This window comes from Cupressus sempervirens, chromosome 9 (genome assembly GCF_028749045.1).
Source record: "Cupressus sempervirens isolate cs-2001-9-10 chromosome 9, ASM2874904v1, whole genome shotgun sequence".
Lineage (NCBI taxonomy): Eukaryota > Viridiplantae > Streptophyta > Pinopsida > Cupressales > Cupressaceae > Cupressus > Cupressus sempervirens.
In genome coordinates this window covers 480862975-480872353 of record NC_143126.1, presented here as the reverse complement: position 1 = coordinate 480872353, position 9379 = coordinate 480862975, and positions in this window count along the sequence as shown.

Sequence of the window (9379 nt, the reverse complement as noted above, 5' to 3'; positions counted from 1 at the left end):
TACTAATCATGTTTTACTTAAGGATGGGTTTGTATTCCAATATATACTTGAAGTCAACAGGGATATCATTAAGAAATCCCCTAATGAGAAAAGTGTAAAAATCTTAGTGAATCCAACATAATTTGGGGGAAGGGGGATCTTCATATTGATGGCATTTTTTTTTCAAATTAGGAAACTAAAACAATTTGTATTGATAAAAAAAAATTACATATAAAAAATCCATAATATCCTAGAAATTAATTCATTAAGCTGGCGTAAAATATATAATTTATATGTTTAGTGGTGAAATGGAAGCGTTTAAATAAGATGTGTAAATATAAGACTTCTTCTTCACACTAACATTTAAAATATAAGAGAAAGAGGGGCTTCGAAATGTAACCCTCAATATAAAAGGAGCTAGATTAGCATAACCTAAGTAAGATGAAGGAATGCTAATACTAAACCCAAATCATATCAAAGAAGTATGCAAGAAAGTCTTATTTCATGTGATGTTAATTGAATTAAGATATGCAATATAAATGTGAAATTTAACCAATTCATATAATACCAAGTGTAAGATAAATCTAGGTGCTAAACATATGCAATTAGCCTAATCAAGATATGAAAATAGGTCCATGGTAAAAGCTAAAATAAATGATGAAGCACTCACCTCAAAATGTGTAAAGAAAAATGCCTTTTTGATTTGATAATCGTGAATCTAAAACTGTGACTAAGCTTCTAACTCCAAATTCACTATTGCAATAGAAAACTTAGAAAATCTTGCTTTCTTTAGGCCTCCAGGAAGATATTTCCCTCGTGGTAAAGTGTCCAAACACTTTATGAGAAGATGAACATGTTCATGGGACATAGTAGCAAAGTTGACCCAAATTTTTCAAAAAATGCTTCAGTGAGTAGTTTCCATATCTGTAGTCACAATTCAAATATCATGCATCTGTACAAAGTAAAACTTAGTTTTTGTCTTGGTTTGATGATGGCTTTCCTTGGTCAATCCCTAGATTGAAGAGGAAAACTTGAAATTGAGATGTGTAAAATGGACAAAGGAAATTGTAACATGCACTAGGATTGAATATATTAAATGAAAGATACAATCACCTTTGTAGATGTAATTGAATTTAGTAGGTGATCAAGTATGCAAATATAGTATCCCTGACTCAAAGAAACCAAAAGGGAACCATGGGATTTAAAACCTCATGAATAGGAGTGTATGTGACATTTCTTGATGAAGAATGTAAGAACACAAATTCTTTCAATGATAGATCTCTTCCTTAGTAGCCAAACTCCACTAGCACCTTAAAGAAAGAAGCCTGATGTAAGAAGGAAATGTTTGATCTTGATAAATTCTTGAAAATACTTTCTTGAGTCTCAAGTACACATGTAAGTTTTCTCTTGGGTATTTTTAGAGCTGAATATGGATGAAAATGAAATTTCCAAGCCTCCTTATATACTAGTTTTTTTGGATTGACAATAAAGTAGGCTAACTCGAGAGCAAGATTGAACAATTTAGAAACCCAAGACACTTTTGACCCCAAAATTATAAATCCTCAAGGAAGAGGTAAACTTGGGTTGACCTATTCTAGAATATAGGTTGACCTAAGATGACCTATGTTACAAGCTAGAGTTTTTGTTGCACCAAAAGATCGACCTATCAATGCTTGATACAACCACTAGACTTATAGAACACATGAGGTAGTTAAGCCATGTCACAGATGTCGAAGGGGAATGTTGGTAGTTAGTCCAACAATCCCACCTCAGCGTTACCCAAGGAGATTCAAACTTGTGACCGAGCTCTGATACCACTTGTTACAAGCTAGATTTTATGTTGCACCAAAAAATTGATCTATCAATGCTCGATATAACCACTTGACTTACAAAACACAGGAGGTGGTTAAGTCATGTCACAAATCTTGATGGGGAACATTGGTGGTTAGTCCAACAACCTATTCTTGAGGACTTATTGTAGAAAGATCTAGAAAATAATGAAGTTGTTAGAAGATATGACCAAAAAGGTGATAAAATAGCACCTAAAGGGACATGCTAGAAAATGACATATGACCTAGAAATGTGAGCAATAAGTGTAGATGAAATATAGACCAAAAATCACACTAAGGAATCTTAAAGGTTTGAAAATTAATTACTTCCATTTTTAATGGTACATTTGACTCCCACTTTAGTGAGAGTGTGAGGCAAGTTATACTCTCAGTAAATGAAGAAGAAGATAGAGACAATGCCCTAGTGAGATAGAACATTGCCAAGCCCAAGGACCTAAGCCCCCAAAGCTAGGATCCTAACTCCCTTCCCATACATAAGAGCACAAGAAAAAAGTAAATAAAAAGTAAAACAAAATCAAAAGACATAAAAGGAGTTACTAATAAATCCCAAATCAACTACTGAAAGAGGCCTTAGCTAAGAAAATATCTCACCAACTAATATCATATTTGGAAAGATATTACAAAGTATAAGAGATCACATAGGAAATGAAAGAGAATCACAAAGGATTACATTCCTCGTGATTTTATCCTAATGCTGTGTGTGTGTGTGTGTGTGTGTGTGTGTGTGTGTGTGTGAGAGAGAGAGAGAGAGAGAGAGAGAGAGTGAGTGTGTGTGTGTGAGTGAGTGAGAGAGAGAGAGAGTTGTTCCTTACGGTGAATCATAAAAATAAATAACAAAAAAAATGATCAAATGGTCTAGTAGGGTTGGGTTCCTGATAGTTAATTATATGTGCTTGTAGAAAAATTTTGCATTCATGTGTATCTATGTGTGTCTAACCATGTATCAATTTCTTGGTATAACCATAGAGTGTAAATATGTTTGTATTCTCTATGGATGGAAAAGGGTGTGTTATCCATAAAGATAATGTATGTACAAATGCATCTATCTGGGATGAAGAAGTGTCATTGATGCCCGTTAGAGAGTGGCATGTTACAATATAAAGTAAAAGATCATAAAAAGTGAACTATAGTACAAGGAGGGTATATGTGTTTCTCACTCCTTATAATAAATATGTATCCATAGACATCATAAGGAAGAGCATAAAGGATAGTGAATTCTAGTAACAAGGAGATATCATTTAAATGATAATTTATTTTGCAAACTTAGCAAAGAAAATAAGGAGATATCCTTTAAAGGACTCTTGTAAGCTAAGAAAATAGATAAATTATGAAAGGATATGTCACTTATGAGAAGACACCCTTGAAAAGAAGAGATCCTTTTAGCAAGACATCTAACTTCAAGAGGAGTGTTGTGAACAAAGATATCAACTTCAAGACAAAAGAGGGGAAGAAGAACAAGAACATACCTATTCAACCCCCTATGTTCAGGTGGAATATAGATCCTTAGATGGAGGATAACAAGATTTAAACCACAACGTAGGCATAAATGTTCATAATGAACAAAGTTTCACAAATAAAGGAGAGGTGATGATAGAAGACATGCACCTCTTGTATATAAGAGAGAATAATGGTCAAGACAAAATTCCTTATAGGAAAAGAATGTCACATGATAAATAAATGGCACTATACTAGGGGAAGTTTATCATTAGACAAAGAGAGAAAAGAATGTACAACTAACCTCCCCTCCCAAGTATGAGGCAAGAATGATGATTCCATGATAGATTATAAAATAACTATAAGAAGCAACCATAATCTAGTTGTGCACAAAACAAAACATCTTATATGAAACAAGAAGCATCATAGAATAGTGTAACACCATAGAGAAAAAGAAGACAAGAAGCATCATAGGATATAAAATTTAGAACAACATAATATGATTAAAAATATATCCCTTATGAAGTAAACAAAAAATAATTATTAAATGAAAAACATTAAAATAGCATGCATGGAAAGATATTGTTACCCATCGACAATCATGTCTTGTGTGAAACAAAGCATTACATATCCAAAGAGAAGAATGTATCATAAAATAATGAAAAGATATAGAGAAATGAATGAAGGGGATGATAGGATACCATGTTATTCCTACTTTAATGAACATGAGAGAAATTAAAACAAAGAGATAATGGATCCTTGAGAAAGATGAGAAATAATATCCAGTATATGCTCTAAATGATAGATCCTTTGTAAAAGAGATGTACATACAAGCATAAGATTGCACTTGATATGTTAATCCTCATGTAACACAATAAATGCATTTAAGAGAGAATATCATCTAATTGTATTTTAAAAAAATTGCATGAGGAAGAGAATAATCTATGTCCTTGTCTAAGGGTTCATCCCAAATCATAGAATCAACTAAGGATCGAATAAACCACAAATTAGGGAAGGAAGAATCATGACTCAAAGAAGTTTCATGAGGGAGAGAGTAGTCTATATCTCTATCTAAGGGCTTATCCCAAATAGTATCACTATTAAGGTTAGAAACATCATCATTCATGAAAGATTGATCAACATCATCTTCAAAAAGATTACCCTTGGGGTGGGGGGGGGGGGGAGGGAATGAAAATCAATGAAAGAATGAACTAAAGTTTCATCATCATGCATGAAATGTAACATCTTGAGGACCATAAAGAAAACATGAAAATAAAGATAAAAACCCCATTGAAATGAAATTCAATGTCTATCTTTTTAAAATTTTAATAGCATTTTCAATATATTGCAATGCAATATAAGAATGTAGGATGCAATTTTTTTAGTATTTTCACAAATATATGAAATGTAAAAGGATATCTAAGCACCAATAAAGAATAATAGATCTAAATAGGAATCCAAAATCAAACAAAGGAAGGAAAGTCTTAGGTTCACCAAAAGAAGGTAAATGCCCAATGCATAGAAACTATCTAACTCTAAAAATAATTAGGCCTAAGTTGCATTCACCAAAATGTTTAGTGGTAAAATGGAAGCACTTAAACAACATGTGTAAATATAAGACTTTCACTTCACAATAACATTCAAAATACAAGAGAAATGGAGGCTTCCAAACATAAGTCTCAATAAAACCCAAGTTAGATTAGCAAAACTCAACTAAGATGAAGGTATGTTAATACTAATCCCAAATCATATCAGGTATGCAAGAAAGTCATCATTCATGCAATGTTTATTGATTAAAGATGTGCAATATAAATGTTAAATTGAATCAACTGATTTAATAATGAGTGTCAAGTAGATGTAGGCGAAGAACATATGTGATCAACCCAATTAAGATATGAAATTAGATCCATGCTAAAGGTGAAATAAATGAAAGTACTCACCTTAAAATGTGCAAGGGAATATACATTTTTTCTCTAAAAATTGTGGATCTAAACCAATGGTCAAACTTCCAATTATGAATTCATGATCACAACAAAAAACTCAAAAATTGTTGTTTTTCTTCGGCCTTTGGGAGACATCGACATCTTGGCAATAAAGTATTTGTACACTTTACATGAAGATGGACATGTTATTAGGACATAGTAAAAAATTTGACCCTAATTGTTTAGAAACTTTTTGGTGAGTAGTTTCCAAATCTGTAGTCACAATTTGAATACCATGTGCCTAAAAACACTAAAACTTGGATTTTTTTTTGGTTTGATGAGGGCTTACCTTGGTCAACCTTGATATTGAGATTTAAGAATAATAATAAAATAAATGATAAGATGTAGTAGCATTGAATATATCAAATGAAAGATACAATTACCTTTTTAGGTGCAAAGTAATTTAAAATGTTATCAAGTATGAAAATGTAATAGCCTTGACTAAAAGAAACTAAAAGGAAGCCATAGAAGTCAAAAACTCATGAACAAGAATGTATGTGAAATTCCTTGTTGAAGAATTGAAGGGCATGAATTATTTGAATAATAGATCTCCTCCTTGGAAGTCAAACTCTCACTATCGCCTTGAAGGAAGAAGCATGATGCAAGAAGGAAATACTTGATCTTGATGAATGCTTGCTTGAATTTATAAGTAAAAATTTATGCATTCTCCTTGTTCCTTGTGGAATTGAAGATGGATGAAATGAAATGTCCAATCCTTCTTAAATACTATTTTGTGGGATCTAGAAAAAAGTTGGCTAACCCAAGAGAAAGGTTAAACAATTTAGAAACCCAAGACACTTTGGGCCCCTAAATTAGAAATCCTCAAGGAAGAAGTCAACCTGGGTTGACCTATTTTGAAATAGGTTGATCTAGGTTGAACTATTCCTAAGGAATTCCAAAACCTAAGGTCCCCATAGTCTCATAGAAAGTGCACAAAGATCTAGAAAATAATGAAGTTGCTCAAAGATATGACCAAAAAGGTGATAAAATAGCACCTAAATGACCATGCCAAAAAATGAGAGATTACCTAGAAATGTGAGAAATATTGGAAGAATAAAGAGAGACCAAAAACCATGCAAAGGAGGTATAAAAGGTCTTAAAATGAAATTCTTCCTTTTAAGACGGTACAATATAAGATGAATGTTTCTCTTTTGAAGGAAAAAATATATAATGTATAAGGTGAATGTGTTTCCTCCAATAGAAAATTATTTAATTTAATTAGCTTATCTTTCTTTATTTGTGAAAATACAAATATTTTAAAGGTGATTTTATTGATCATACCACTTTCCAATAATTGTGACTTGTCATGTGGGCCAATGCCAAATGATAGTTGAGATCCAATTAACGCAACACCACATCCATAGAATTAAGCCTTTATTTGTTTCCAACTTCTGCATGATGATTGATAAGCACAATCATATCAATGTTGAAAAAATGTTTACTTCTCCCCTCAGGATTCATGGCAAGGGCTTAATTGCCTCCTATGTACTATAAGTTTAGTGGTTGTATGGGGCACTCCAAGATTTATCTTTTGGTGCAATAGAAACCTCACTCTAACAAGTGGTATCAGAGCTTGATCATAGGTTGGAATCCTTAGACCCTTGGGTAACATTGAGGGGGAGATTTTTTGTAAAATGTTTAGCACTCCCCCAAGATTCATAAGGGTTTAACCTCCTCTTGCACTATAAGTTGAGTGGTTGTATCGAGCACTAAAAGACTAGTCTTTTGGTGCAAGGATAACCCCACTCTAAAAATCAACACACACCTAACATCTACGTGACATCATTTTATAATTTTAAATATATTATTTGAGACTATTAGATAATTTTAGATCAATGGTTGAAGTTCTATTTTTCCCTAAAATTTTAAATATCATGTGAACCTTCAATGAGTCTCTAGAATGGTGACATGTATCACGCCTTAACCTCATCCACTAACCTTGATCATCAATTACTACTAGTTAGTAGGTTATATGTAGGGTCAATAATGTTTCACTATCCTAAATTCCTAATCAACATTAAATAAATGTCTTGTCACTAATAGTGATATTCTCTAGCAGGGGGTTTCTAAAATTCATTTTTTCTAGGCACTAAGAATATTGCCAATTTCATACATGTATCCATTTATGGGAAATATGTACAAAGAGATATGAATTTTTTTTTAAAAACTACATGGAAATTAATAGGGCTAGAGAAGGAATTACTAGTCTATTTACAAACTATATCTAAGTTACTTTCTTCTTCAATTTTCCTTTTGTAGATAAATTATAAGAGTTTCTTTGGTTTAGGTCATTAGGCTATAGATATTTGAATATTTAAATTTTAAAAGATTTAGATAGACTCTCATATTAGGATTAGAAACACATTAAAGGAGGCTTAAAAGGTATTTTTGGGTCGTCTTGTATTTTACCCTTGAGTTAGTTTGTAATGAGATTGGGCCTTTTGTAACTAAGACTACAAGGATGGTATTGGGTAGAGATATTCTGCAAAATGAAAACCAACACCAAGTCAACCTAGACATTATGTCTCAATTTTTGGTGTCTCTTCTAGACCTTGAAGGAGAAAAGGTTGACATATTGATGTTATTGAGGAAGGTTTTCAAAGAAGAATTCCTCGAGGGAAATGTTTATGTTATTGCCTTTGCAAAAATAGGAGTAGAGATCCCTTGTAAAAGTGAATGACCTAGCCTTCTCTAATGTGGACTAGATGTGGTCATACAATCTTTTCTCTTGGACCTAAATGTTGAGTTTAAGTGTTATAAGAATCATACACTATTTGGTAGGGATCTTCTCCATAAATTCATTCTCCTCAATGAAGTAGAGCAATACAAGTGGCTTAAATAATTCTCAAAGTCAATCCTCTTTGGGAATTCTACCTACATAGAGTGGATATCCCTAATGTTACCATTGGTCGTCATCCCATGGTGTAGTGTTATGAATTCAAGTGCTTAGAGTTTCCTTCTTCTTTTTTAATACAATCATACCACTTGTCTAGATTTTTTGATACAATCATACCATGTTGAAAACAAATTGATACAAGTATGAATATTTGTTTCAATCATTGTTTTGTCACTGATGTCAAGCCCACTACTTGTTGGTAAGACAATTGCTTAGATGATTTGAGTACTATCATTTGTTTGATTGATGAAGATGATTTGATCAAATGAGGTAACAATAGCACCTAGAGAAAAGGTTAAGTTATGATATGGAAAAGGAGTACAAGGATCAGTTAGACAATGATATTATAGTGCATTGATAATCTACTTAAGATTGCAAAGGAAGGATATACTAATTAAGTTTAGAAGAACAAGTTAAACGAAGTGTGTCTACGAAGCTTAACAATTTGCACAGTAAATGCCAAGAAAAGTTAGTGTAAACTGAGCAAAAAACTAGTTGGAGTTAAGAAAAGTCAAATCTCAGTATATGTTGAGTGATACAGTGTAAGTTGAGAAAAGTTTCATTGATGCGAGCACCAGTAAACTTTAGTTTGTGCCAAGTGTTTTGATAATGGATGTCGAGCAACGCAATATGTGTCGAGCATCAAAAGAAAGTTAATGTTGAGTGTCAGCATTATGAAAGAGATCGTGAATTCAATGAATCTAAGCTAACAAGTTTGATTTCTTGGATTGTGAGATCCGTGTGGAAGATAAGCTTGATGAGCTAGTGGCACATAATTCAAGATAAATTGTTTTGAGAAGAATTTAAATAGAATTGAAGGAGAAGTTTCTAGAAGTTTCTAATCCAACCTAACCCTAAAATGGACGACGGAGGATGAATGAAAAGGATCCAAATTTCCTATTTATAGAGATGGCTAGTTAGAAGTGAAGGTTGTCATGTGTGAGAACCTAAGGAAGACAAGGAGTCTAGGGTATTGCTTCATTCAGTGACCTAAAAGAAGATACTACTATTGGTAAGCAAAGAAAGAAGACTTAAGGGTAAGGATTCTTGAAGGGTGAACAAGCTATCAAAGATGAACTTTGTGAAAGCCAATCATAATGGAGGACTAAACAAAGATCTATAACCTACAAAATGGAGTTGTAAGTTGTTATTAGATCAAGCCTTACCATTACTTTCTAATCATTGTATCAATCTAGGGTAAATCCTTTGGATTAAGGTTAACCTTATAGTTATTTGTA